This window comes from Marmota flaviventris, chromosome 4 (genome assembly GCF_047511675.1).
Source record: "Marmota flaviventris isolate mMarFla1 chromosome 4, mMarFla1.hap1, whole genome shotgun sequence".
NCBI classification, from domain to species: domain Eukaryota; kingdom Metazoa; phylum Chordata; class Mammalia; order Rodentia; family Sciuridae; genus Marmota; species Marmota flaviventris.
Window position 1 is genome coordinate 50,970,672 of NC_092501.1, and position 14,008 is coordinate 50,984,679.

Sequence of the window (14,008 nt, forward strand, 5' to 3'; positions counted from 1 at the left end):
AGGGCCAGACTCCACAGCCTATTAAGAGGTGGCTCTTGGATTCCAGGGCTTTAAAAAATCACTAGGGAACAATATCTTCTTAAAATACACTAATAAATTAGGCTCATGCTCAAGGAGTAAACTCATTATTTAGAATACAATGTTATTCCAAAGCGCCTAAGAAGCATTCTCTTATACAATATTAACATGATATAACCAAAACTAATTCCTTTCATGTCCTTTGGACCATCATCCTGAGCTTAGCCAGAAGCCATAACTCAACTATTTGGGATTTTATAACAAAAAGTTATGAAGGAAAATATTATAAGCTATAGAATTACAGGGATCTTCTATAATTGAATGGCAAAAATTTCTTATTTCCTTGTTTTTTGTCCTTAGTAGCCTTGATTTAGAGAGTCTTAGTCCATAAAATGAATGTCAAAATAATATCCTTTCAGAATACTTTTCAAATGAATTTTTAAAATAAAGTTTTAAACCAGAAAATTTCACACAAGCAACTAAACATTTAAAATTGCTGTTAGCATGAAGAAGAAGGAGGAGGAGGAGAGGAGGAGGAGAGGAGGAGGAGGAGAAGAAGAGGAGGAGGAGGAGGAGGAGAGGGGGAGGGAGAGGAGGAGGGGGAGGGAGAGGAGGAGGAAAGGGGGGGAGGGAGAGGAGGAGGGAGGAGAGGGGAGGGAGAGGAGGAGGAGGGAGAGGAGGAGGGAGGAGGGGGGAGGGAGAGGAGGGAGGACGGGGGAGGGAGAGGAGGAGGGAAGGAGAGGAGGAGAAGCTTTGGAGTCAAATTTAGGGTTGAATCTTGGCTCTCTATCTTTGGGGGTTTGTGTAACTTCTCTGAGCCTCACATTTGCACATATAAAATGGGTTTAATCACTAAGTCACTGAACCATCGTGAGAAATAAGTGAAACAAACCACTTAAAACAGCACACCATCTGATACATAAGTGATGATGTTTTTTTATTTTCTCCTTTTAATAATTAAAAGCTGCATTCCACTATGCATCCAAGGATTCATAACCCTCAAAATTAAATAGTTTGGAGAAAGGTGAGAGTAATTGGCTGGAGATTCCAAAAGCATCAAACTTTCCATAGTTGTCATTTACATTTTATTTCCTTGCCCATTCTAATAATGTATAAGACTTACAGTGAATACAAAAACTTCACACTAGAACATTCATGATTTGAATTAAAAAAATAACTCTGAGGGCTGGGGATGTGGCTCAAGCGGTAGCGCGCTCGCCTGGCATGCGTGCAGCCCAGGTTCGATCCTCAGCACCACATACAAAGATGTTGTGTCCGCCGATAACTAAAAAATAAATATTAAAAAATTCTCTCTCTCTTAAAAAAAATAACTCTGAGATAGAGCTTGCAAATAACGAAATACATTTTTCTTCTTCTTCTTCTTTTTTTGGTGGTATTGGGGATTAAACCCAGGGCCTCATACATGCTAGGCAAGCGCTCTACCAACCCAACTACACCTCCAGCCCTAAAAAATTAGACTCTTAATATATTTTAAGTGGACATTTGATGAGTTTTGAAACAAGAATTAAGATAAAGAATGTTTCTATTATTCTCCCAAATTTCCTGAGTTAATTCTAGCAAATGACCTGATTTTTGTTACCACAGATTATGTTTGATTTTTTTTAAAGATGGACACAATATCTTTATTTATTTTATTTATTTTTATGTGGTGCTGAGGATAGAACCCAGTGCCTCACACGCGTGAGACAAGCGCTCTACCGCTGAGCCACAATCCCAGCCCCTTATGTTTGATTTTATAGTATTTTATGTTAATAGAATCACACAGCATGTAACCTTTTGTACCGGGTTTCTTTCCCTTAACATGATTATGCCATTTGTTGATGTTGTATGTAAATATAGCTCATTTGTTTGTGAGTAGCATATCTATATAGAGATATCACAATTCTTTATCCATTCACATGTTGATGGACATTTGGTTGTTTTAGTCTTTGGTTACTATAAATGAAGCTTTTATGATGTTTGCTTAGAAGTCTCTGTGTGGATATTTTCTTGGTACGGATGGCCCTCTGTATCTGTGGCAGAATCATATGCGTATCAAAAATATTTGAAAAAAAATGCCTTCACTGAACATGTACCCACTTTTTTCCTTGTCATTCAATAAACAATACGGTATATAACAACTGTTAACACAGCATTCTCTTTGTGTAGGCATTGTAAGTAATCTGGAGATGATTTGAAGTATAAAAGAGGAGATGTGTAGGTAACATGCAAGTACCACACCTTGCTATAAAAAGGAATTGTGTATATGTAGATTTTGGTATCTCAGGGGCTTCCTGAAATAAATCCCCTGCAGGACAGAGAAAGGGCTTTTACCATCCTTTTACTTTTAACCTATCCATGTCTTCAAATTCAAAGTGGGTTTCCTGTCTAAAGCATATGGGTCTTGCTATTTTATCCAAACTGACAATCTGACTTTTAATTAAATTATGTATATGGGGCTGGGGCTGGGGCTGGGGTTCAGCGGTAAAGAGCTCACCTGGCATGTGCGAGGTGCTGAGTTCGATCCTCAGCACCACATAAAAATAAATAAATAAAATAAAAGTATTGTATCCAACTACAACTAAAAATATTTTAAAAATTATATATAAAATTTGCATTCAATGTAATTGTCAGTATGGCTAAGTATACCATCTTGCTGCATACTTCTTATTTGACTTAACTGTTTTTCCATTTTCCTCTGTTCTTTCTTACCCTTTCTTAAAGATAAACTGAATATTTTTTATAATTATGTTAATCTCTACCGTTAGCTTTTAATTATACCTTCTTGGGTTCTTGGATTGCTTTTTTTTTTTTTAAAGGGTTACTGTCAAGCAGGTGTTGGCAAACTCTTTCTGTAAAGGGCCAAGTATTAAGTATTTTAGATTTTACAGGTCTTACGATTTGTTGAACTACAAACTTCCACTGTTGTACAAAAGCAGCCGTGGGCAATACATAAACAAATAGGCACAGCATAGCTGTGTTCCAACAAACTTTCTTTACAAAAAGTAAGCAGCAGGCTGGGTTTGGCCTGTGGATCATAGTTTGCTCAACCCTGCTTAGTTAGGGCTTACAATACAAACTAACTTACTATAGTCAATCTTCAAATACTAGCCACTCACTTCAGATACAGTTAGTCTTATAACATGTGTCTCCTGCCCCTGCTGCATTCCGTGTGCTACTGTCAAGGCATTACTTTCACCTTGACAACTGATTATCTTTTTCAGAAATTTTAAAATGAGGAAAAATTATCTTTTATATTTATCCTTTGATACTGGTTAACCCTTCTGTATAAATCTAAATTTACTTCTGGTATCATTTTCTTTCTGTCTAAAAAACTTCCTTAAACATTTCTGTTGCACAGGTGTGCTGACAAGAATTATTTCTGCTTTTGTATGTCTGGAAAGTTTTCATTTCATCTTTATTTTTGAAAGATAGTTTAATTATACATAAAAATTCTAGCCGACATTTATTTTCCTAAGCACTTTTTTTAAAAGATATTTTTTTAGATGTTGATGAACCTTTATTTTAGTCATTTATTCATATGTGGTGCTGAGAATCGAACACATGCTAGGCAAGTGCTGTACCACTGCGCCACAACCCCAGCCCCCTCAGCACTTTTAAAAGAACTCAATGACATTGCTTTTTTTGCACGTACACATTAAAAAGTTTGGTATATTGTTATCCTTGTTTCTCTATGTAACACGTCTTTTTTTCCTCTCCCTGCTTTTCACATTTTCTCTTTATAATTGGTTTTCAACAACAAAATTAGGGATTGAATCCAGGGGCTTTCTACAACTTAACCACATTCCCAGCTCTTTTTATTTTTTATTTTGAGACAGGGTCTCACCAAGTTGCTGAGGCTGGCCTCCAACTTGCTAGCCTCTTGCCTCAGTCTTCCAAGCAGCTGGGATTATAAGTGTGAGCCACCAAGCCCAGTGGTTTTCAACAACTGGACTATGGTAGGCTTTGCTTTTCTTTATAATCATTCGACTTGGAAACTGTTAAATTTTTAAGATCTGTGGGCTTATAGTTTTCATCAAATTTGGGAAAAAATTGACCATTATTCAAAAGTTTTTTGGTTTCTGCTCCTCCCAGGATTCCAATTATACTTATGTTAGAGTGTGTGATGTTGTCTCACAAGTCCCTGAGGTTTTCTTCATATATTTCAGGTTTTCCCCCACTCAGTTTCATTTTGAACAGTTTCAATTGTTATCTACTTCATATTCATGAACCTCTTCTTCTGTAGTATCCAATATTTTGTTATTCTATCTTCATTGTTTTCATTTCAGATATATTTTTCACCTCTATAAGTTCCATTTCCCCCCTTGAATATAAAGATCCTAGTTATAATAGCAATTTTACATTTTTGGCTGTTAATTTCACCACTTGTGTCATTTCTATGTCTGTTTCTATTGACTCATGGGGGCATCTTTTCTTGCTTCTTTATATGCACAGTTATTTTGGGGTGCTGATTATACATTTTGAATTTTACCCTCTTGAGTGCTATATTTTTTTATGTAGGTAAATTATATATATATATATTATATTGGTTCTTTCAAGACTTTAAAAATCTCTTTTATGATAGAGGTAAAGAATCTTTTATTCTAGGACCAATTTGGCCCCACTTTCCAGGTGTAGTTCTTGGAGTCTCTATTGAAGATCCCTGTATTATTATTAATTATTATTATTTTAGTTTTAAAATTTTGTTATTTTTAATTACATATTACAATAGAATGTATTTTAAGTATCATACATACATGGAGTATAACTTCCCATTCTTGTGGTTGTACATGATATGGATTTAAACTGGTCATGTATTCATATATGAACATAGAAATTAATGTCTGATTCGTTCTATCATTTTCCTATTCCATCCCCTCTCCCTTCCTCCATCCCCCCCGCCCCTGGCCATCCAATCAGGTAAACACCCCCTCCACCATTGTACTTTAGCATCTGTATATCAGAGAGAATATTCATCCTCTGTTTTTTGGGGGGATTGGCTTATTTCACTTAGCATGATATTCTTCAGTTCCATCCATTTACCAGCAGATGCCATAATTTCATTCTTTATGGCTGAGTAGTATTTTATTGTGTATATGGAATACATATTCCTTATCCATTTATCTCTTGAAGGTCACCTAGGTTGGTTCCATAGTTTAGCTATTGTGAATTGAACTGCTATGAACATTGATGCGGCTGTCTCACTATAGTATGCGGATCTTAAGTCCTATCGGTATAGATCAAGGAGATAGCTAGGTCAAATGGTGGTTCCATTCCAAGTTTTCTGAGGAATCTCCACACTGCTTTCCTTAGTGGTTGCACCAATTTGCAGTCCCATCAGCAATGTATGAGTGAACCTTTTTCCCCACATTCTTGCCAACATTTATTGTTACTTGTATTCTTGATACCATTCTGACTGGAGTGAGATGAAATCTCAGTGTAGTTTTAATTTGCATTTCTCTGATTGCTAGTGATATTAAACTTTTTTCATATATTTGTTGACTGATCATATTTCTTCTTTTGTGAAGTGCCTGTTCAGTTCCTTTGTCCGCTTATCAATTGGGTTGCTTTTTAGTGTTAAGTTTTTTGAGTTCCTTATATATCCTGGAGATTAGTGACCTGAAGTGCGGTGGCAAAGATTTTCTCCCATTCTGTAGGCTCTCTCTTCATGTTTGAAGGTCCTGTAGTTAATGAGGTTTCTCCCCTGGGTTCGATCCCCAGAACCACATTAACAACAACAACAACAACAAAAAGTGAAAAAGATAAACAGCCAGGCATCCACTCTGGCTGAAGGGAAAGAAAATTATGGCTGGTCCTGTATGAGCATTGAGATTTATTCATTTTATAGCTCCTGATAAATGAATTTCCTAGGAGGTTGTTTTAGCCAGTCTTAGAATTTAGAATTCAGCCAAAGCCTCATGGGATGCTATGCAGATTTGTGAAACTCTTCATAGCTCCTTCCTCTCTGGATCTTTGTCCCACAAATTCCAGAAACCTTGTTGTTCACTAGCTCTAATCTCTGTTTTTTTTTTTTCATTTCCACTAGTTGACTGGGCTCTGTTTCCTATCCTTGTTTTGCAGCTTGGAAGCTTCCTCAGGCTGTAAGCTGAGGTAATGCAGGGTCAACCACTTCTTTACATTTTCTTTGGGGAATCACAGGATTGTGCTGCCTATTGTCCAGCATCTGAAAATAGTTGCTTCAGATATTGTGTCTGTTTCAGTTGTTTGTAGCAGAATACAAGTTCCCATGAACACATGATTTGAATTTTTACATAAAAATTAAAAGAAGCAAAGTCTAAAATCTCCATTGCCTTGTTCCTTCCTGCATAATTTGTTTCTTAAGGAAGAAGAGGTCAATATAATAATATGGGCTTGGTGTGGTAGTGCATTCCTGTAATCCCAGAGACTCGGGAGCCTGAGGCAGGAGAATTGCAGAGCTGGCCTCAGCCACTTAGTGAGGCCCTCAGCTACTTATACTTAGCAAGACCCTGATTCAAAATAAAAAATAAAAAGGGCTGAGGATGTGACTCAGTATAAGTGCCCCTGAGTTCAATTCCTGGTACCAAAACAAAAACAACAACAACAACAATACTACACAGCATGAAGTATTTGAAAATTTGTAATATTTGAAAGATTGGTCATTTTCCTTTTCTAAAGAACTCTTAGAAATGAATCCAGTGCTCAGAGAGTTCCTCATACACGAATATTTTTCTCTTCTATAGGTATTAATAATGATGGGGTCATAAAATTAGGTGATTATTATTAACCTGGTATTCTTTTTCACCCCAATTATCTTCTTTCTAAATGTGAAAAAGACCAATTAACCACAGATCTCAAGAGGCACAGAGAGATGAATTTAAATAAAAGATAAGAATTTGTGAGTATTAAACACCTAACAATGGTAAGATTTCACTAAAACATTAGTTTCACAGGTAAGTGCCTAGGGGTTACTGTTTTAAAATAACTGAGACAAAGTCAACAGAGAAAATGAAGGTCTTTTGTACCCAGTTTAACTTCATCCTTTAAAAGGACAGGAAGACTTTCAAAGGAATGACATATGAAAGCTTTGAATAACTCTGCACGGAGTAATACATTTTCCAGCTGAAAACCTTTATTATAATGCTGCTTTTGAAATAAATCCCTAGGTCATCTTCCCACATACTAGATTGTGATGTAAATGTTCAATTTCTTGGCTTACAACCAAAGAAGAGCAATTACCAAAGTTCCCCAAGTTTTACAATATTCAAAATAAATGGCTGAAGTGAACAGTCACAATGAACATTTACCATAATGACCACTATCAGCTACTTTTCTCTAGAGTAAAGTCTTTTAAAGTGTAAATTGCATCAAGTGGCTCTTTGGTTTACATTTTTTGATCTTTTGCTTTGATTTCCATATCAAAAAAATAATAATAACCCAAGTATGTTCATCAACAGTGTTCTTCACAGAAACCTGAAAGTGAAAAGCATCCGACAAGAACACTGAAGAGCTGGAACATGACAATACATTTAGGTATAAAAACAAAACGCCATGAGATTATGCACCCTAAAAAGAGCAGTGCAGGACCTATGAACACTTGGAGAGAAGAAGGAATATCTATATCTATATCTATATCTATATATCTATATCTATCTATCACACACACCTTTAAGGTACCAGGAGTAGAAAAATAACCATAAAAGCTGCTGGGGAGGCTGAAGTTCAAAGTCAGCTTGGGGCAAAACGTGTCCCCGACACCCCCCACCCCCTATACACAGAAAGAAAGAAGGAAGAAAGGGAGGGAGTAGGAAGGGAAGAAAGAAGGAAGGAAAAATTTTAATAAAATGTAAATGCTTATGATTCAGATATTTAAAAAATGCTTGTGAAAACACAGGGGGTTTTGTTGGTGTTCAAAATAATGGGTAAAATCTCCACTAAAATCTAAAAGGGTGAAGTCCCCACATCACTTTATGAAAATGAACTGTGTGTATCTTGAGGACCTCCTGTGAAGGGCCACGGCAACGACACAAGGAAGTGTGTGTGGATGTTCCCTGCAAAGCCACTTGAGTTGAACTTTATATATGATAGATGATATCAGTGGCTTATGATCTCACTAGTATCTATTTTCCACATATCTTCCCCAGCCTTTTGGAAATATTTTGCATTGCCAATGTATGATATAATCATAATTTCAGTGCTAGAAGGCCAACCTCTTCTTTTACAGCTAAGAATAATAAAATCCAAAAAGATAATATTGATCTTATCATTTGACTAAAAAAAATATTTTTTTTAGGTCACATATGATATCAGGCTGCTACATTCAGTGGGAATTTTAGCCCTTTATTTGCTTATTTTAGCAGCATATAATGATGCTAGCTATACCTTCACTTTATAAAAAGCTTTCCCTTGGATTCTATAATACTGCACTTAGTTTTTCTACCTTTCTGTCTAGACCTTCTAATTCTCCTTCATTGGTTATTCTTCCTCTATTCATACTTTAAAAATGTTCAAAAGTTTTGTTTCAGGTTTCTGTGCTTCTCAATCCATTTATCCTCCAGGCAGTCTTGTATCCTTCCAAAGTTTCAACTATCCTGTAAATGCTGATGATATCCCAAAGCTACATTCAACTGTTTGCTGGACAGTGGGGTCCCCCACAGGCACACCTCAAACTCAAAAATCCTAAAATCGAATCCATCTTCCCCTGACTTTCCATAATCTCAATCAACAACACTACCATTATTTAATTTCTGCCCAAGCAAGAAAATTACCCACCATTTCTGACTGTCCTTAGAGACACAACATGGCTTTCTTCAAATTTAATCAGTCACCATGCCTTTTCATACCATTTCTAAAACACTTCTCATCCCTCCATGCCCCTTACTACTCCCGTTTTCCCTCCACCTTACTCCAGGCCACCACCGCCTCTTTCTTCTATCCACTATGTTCTACTTGGAGTCTGTGCTTCAGTCCAGCCTCGCTCTGGTTCAATTATCCACCCTGAAGTAGGGTAGTCTTTCTCCAAAGAAAACCATGATCCTGAAGTTGGAAAATACTATTTACCATTCCCATCACACACACACACACACACACACACACACACACACCCCATGTATGTAAGCAGATAGGAACACATGTACTCATGCACATATTTTTCAATGTCCAACTTTCTATTTGTCACATAATTTTTCTTTTTTTTATTTTTTTAATTTTTATTTTTTTAGTTTTTATTTATTTTTATTTTTTTTAAATTTTTTATTGTTGGTTGTTCAAAACATTACAAATTTCTTGACATATCATATTCCACACTTTGATTCAAGTGGGTTATGAACTCCCACCTTCACCCCATACACAGATTGCAGAATCACATCAGTTACACATCCATTGATTTACATATTGCCATACTAGTGTCTGTTGTGCTCCGCTGCCTTTCCCATCCTCCACCATCCCCCCTCCACTCCCCTCCCCTCCTCTCTCTCTACCCCCTCCACTGTATAACCCTGAGGGTCTCCTTCCATTTCCATGCAATTTCCCTTCTCTCTCCCCTTCCCTCCCACCTCACATCCCTGTTAAATGTTAATCTTCTTCTCATGCTCTTCGTCCCTACTCTGTTCTTAGTTACTCTCCTTATATCAAAGAAGACATTTGGCATTTGTTTTTAGGGATTGGCTAGCTTCACTTAGCATAATCTGCTCTAATGCCATCCATTTCCCTGAAAATTCTGATTTTGTCATTTTTTAATGCAGAGTAATACTCCATTGTGTATAAATGCCACATTTTTTTTTATCCATTCGTCTATTGAAGGGCATCTAGGTTGGTTCCACAGTCTTGCTATTGTGAATTGTGCTGCTATGAACATCGATGTAGCAGTGTCCCTGTAGCATGCTCTTTTTAGGTCTTTAGGGAATAGACCAAGAAGGGGAATAGCTGGGTCAAATGGTGGCTCCATTCCCAGCTTTCCAAGAAATCTCCATACTGCTTTCCAAATTGGCTGCACCAATTTGCAGTCCCACCAGCAATGTACAAGTGTACCCTTTTCCCCACATCCTCGCCAGCACTTGTTGTTGTTTGACTTCATAATGGCTGCCAATCTAACTGGATTGAGATGGTATCTTAGGGTGGTTTTGATTTGCATTTCTCTGACTGCTAGAGATGGTGAGCATTTTTTCATGTACTTGTTGATTGACTGTATATCCTCCTCTGAGAAGTGTCTGTTCAGGTCCTTGGCCCATTTGTTGATTGGGTTGTTTGTTCTCTTATTGTCTAATTTTTTGAGTTCCTTGTATACTCTGGATATTAGGGCTCTATCTGAAGTGTGAGGAGTAAAGATTTGTTCCCAGGGTGTAGGCTCCTTATTTACCTCTCTTATTGTTTCTTTTGCTGAGAAAAAACTTTTTAGTTTGAGTAAGTCCCATTTGTTGATTCTAGTTATTAACTTTTGTGCTATGGGTGTCCTATCGAGGAATTTGGAGCCCGACCCCACCGAATGTAGATCGTAGCCAACTTTTTCTTCTATCAGACAACGTGTCTCTGATTTGATATCAAGCTCCTTGATCCATTTTGAATTCACTTTTGTGCATGGCGAGAGAAAGGGATTCAGTTTCATTTTGTTGCATATGGATTTCCAGTTTTCCCAGCACCATTTGTTGAAGATGCTATCCTTCCTCCATTGCATGCTTTTAGCCCCTTTATCAAATATAAGATAGTTGTAGTTTTGTGGATTAGTTTCTGTGTCCTCTATTCTGTACCATTGGTCCACCCACCTGTTTTGGTACCAGTACCATGCTGTTTTTGCTCTGTAGTATAGTTTGAAGTCTGGTATCGCTATACCGCCTGATTCACACTTCCTGCTTAGCATTGTTTTTGCTATTCTGGGTCTTTTATTTTTCCATATGAATTTCATGATTGCTTTCTCTATTTCTACAAGAAATGCCCTTGGGATTTTGATTGGCATTGCATTAAACCTATAGAGAACTTTTGGTAATATCGCCATTTTGATGATGTTAGTTCTGCCTATCCATGAACAGGGTATATTTTTCCATCTTCTAAGATCTTCTTCTATTTCTCTCTTTAGGGTTCTGTAGTTTTCATTGTATAAGTCTTTTACCTCTTTTGTTAGGTTGATTCCCAAGTATTTTATTTTTTTTGAAGATATTGTGAATGGAGTGGTTGTCCTCATTTCCATTTCAGAGGATTTGTCGCTGATATACAGGAATGTCTTTGATTTATGCGTGTTGATTTTATATCCTGCCACTTTGCTGAATTCATTTATTAGCTCTAATAGTTTCTTTGTAGACCCTTTTGGGTCTGCTAGGTATAGAATCATGTCAACTGCAAATAGTGATAATTTAAGTTCTTCTTTTCCTATTTTGATGCCTTTAATTTCTTTCGTCTGTCTAATTGCTCTGGCCAGTGTTTCGAGAACTATGTTGAACAGAAGTGGAGAGAGAGGGCATCCCTGTCTTGTTCCAGATTTTAGAGGGAATGCCTTCAGTTTTTCTCCATTCAGAATGATGCTAGCCTGAGGCTTAGCATAGATTGCTTTTACAATATTGAGGTATGTTCCTGTTATCCCTAGTTTTTCTAGAGTTTTGAACATAAAGGGATGCTGTACTTTGTCGAATGCTTTTTCCGCATCTATCGAGATGATCATATGGTTCTTATTTTTAAGTCTATTGATGTGGTGAATAACATTTATTGATTTCCGTATATTGAACCAGCCTTGCATCCCAGGGATGAATCCTACTTGATCATGGTGCACAATTTTTTTGATATGTTTTTGTATCCGATTCGCCAGAATTTTATTGAGGATTTTTGCATCTAGGTTCATTAGAGTATTGGTCTGTAGTTTTCTTTCTTTGAAGTGTCTTTGTCTGGTTTAGGTATCAGGGTGATGTTGGCCTCATAGAATGAATTTGGAAGTTCTCCCTCTTTTTCTATTTCCTGAAGTAGCTTGAAAAGTATTGGTATTAGTTCTTCTTTAAAGGTTTTGTAAAACTGTGTTGTATACCCATCCGGTCCTGGGCTTTTCTTAGTTGGTAGTCTTTTTATGGTTTCTTCTATTTCCTCAATTGATATTGGTCTGTTTAGGTTGTCTATATCCTCCTGACTCAAACTGGGCAGATCATATGACTTAAGAAATTTATCTATGCCTTCACTATCTTCTAATTTATTGGAGTATAAGGATTCAAAATAGTTTTTGATTATCTTCTGTATTTCTGAAGTGTCTATTGTGATACTGCCTTTTTCATCCCGTATGCTAGTAATTTGTGTTCTCTCTCTTCTTCTCTTCGCTAGCATGGCTAAGGGTCTGTTGATTTTGTTTATTTTTTCAAAGAACCAACTTTTAGTTTTGTCAATTTTTTCAATTGTTTCTTTTGTTTCGATTTCATTAATTTCAGCTCTGATTTTAATTATTTCTTGCCTTCTACTTCTTTTGCTGTTGTTTTGCTCTTCTTTTTCTAGGATTTTGAGATGAATTATGAGATCATTTATTTGTTGGTTTTTTTCTTTTTTTAAGAAATGAACTCCAAGCAATGAATTTTCCTCTTAGAACTGCTTTCAATGTGTCCCATAGATTCCGATATGTTGTGTCTGTGTTTTCATTTATCTCTAAGAATTTTTTAATTTCCTCCTTGATGTCTTCTATAACCCATTGATCATTCAGTAACCTATTGTTCATTCTCCAAGTGATGTGTGCTTTTTCCTTCCTTCTTTTATCGTTGATTTTCAGTTTCATTCCATTATGATCAGATAAGATGCATGGTATTATCTCTACTCCTTTATATTGTCTAAGAGTTGCCCTGTGACATAATATATGATCTATTTTTGAGAAGGATCCATGTGCTGCTGAGAAAAAAAGTGTAACTGCTTGATGTTGGGTGGTATATTCTATATATGTCAATTAAGTCTAGGTTATTAATTGTGTTATTGAGTTCTATAGTTTCCTTATTCAACTTTTGTTTGGAAGATCTGTCCAGTGGCGAGAGAGGTGTGTTGAAGTCTCCCATGATTATTGTATGGTGGTCTATTAGACTCTTGAACTTGAGAAGAGATTGTTTGATGAACATAGCTGCACCATTGTTTGGGGCATAAATATTTATGATTGTTATGTCTTGTTGGTGTATGGTTCCCATAAGCAGTATGTAGTGTCCCTCTTTATCCCTTTTGATTAACTTTGGCTTGAAATCTATTTTATTTGATATGAGTATGGACACTCCTGCTTGTTTCCGAAGTCCATATGAGTGATATGATTTTTCCCAACCTTTCACCTTCAGCCTATGTATGTCTTTTCCTATCAAATGCGTCTCCTGTAGGCAGCATATTGTTGGGTCTTGTTTTGTGATCCATTCTACCAGCCTGTGTCTCTTAATTGGTGAGTTTAAGCCATTAACATTTAGGGTTATTACTGAGATATGGGTTGTTCTTCCAGCCATATTTGTTTATTTCTGTTACTAAACATGGTTTGTTTTCCTCTTTGATTATTTTTCCCCCCTTTACTGTCCTACCTCCCACTGTTGGTTTTCATTGTTATTTTCCATTTCCTCTTCCTGTAATGTTTTGCCGAGGATGTTTTGAAGAGATGGTTTTCTAGCTGCGAATTCTTTAAACTTTTGTTTATCGTGGAAGGTTTTAATTTCATCTTCCATCCTGAAGCTTAATTTCGCTGGATACACAATTCTTGGTTGGAACCCATTTTCTTTCAGTGTTTGAAATATGTTATTCCAGGATCTTCTAGCTTTCAGAGTCTGTGTTGAAAGATCAGCTGTTATCCTGATTGGCTTACCCCTAAATGTAATCTGCTTCCTTCTCTTGTAGCTTTTAAAATTCTCTCCTTATTCTGTATGTTGGGCATCTTCATTATAATGTGTCTAGGTGTGGATCTCTTATGATTTTGCACATTCGGCGTCCTGTAGGTTTCTAGGATTTGGGATTCTGTCTCATTCTTCAAGTCTGGGAAGTTTTCTCGTATTATTTCATTGAATAGACTGCTCATTCCTTTGGTTTGGAGTTC

The 14,008-nt window shown here is 36.6% G+C and overlaps 1 protein-coding gene across 1 annotated transcript in view; it reads right to left on the reverse strand.

Annotated features, from left to right (window-relative positions):
* Mcu (mitochondrial calcium uniporter) overlaps positions 1-14,008 on the reverse strand; it is a 189,297-nt gene that overhangs the window by 24,649 nt on the left and 150,640 nt on the right. The window lies entirely within an intron of this gene.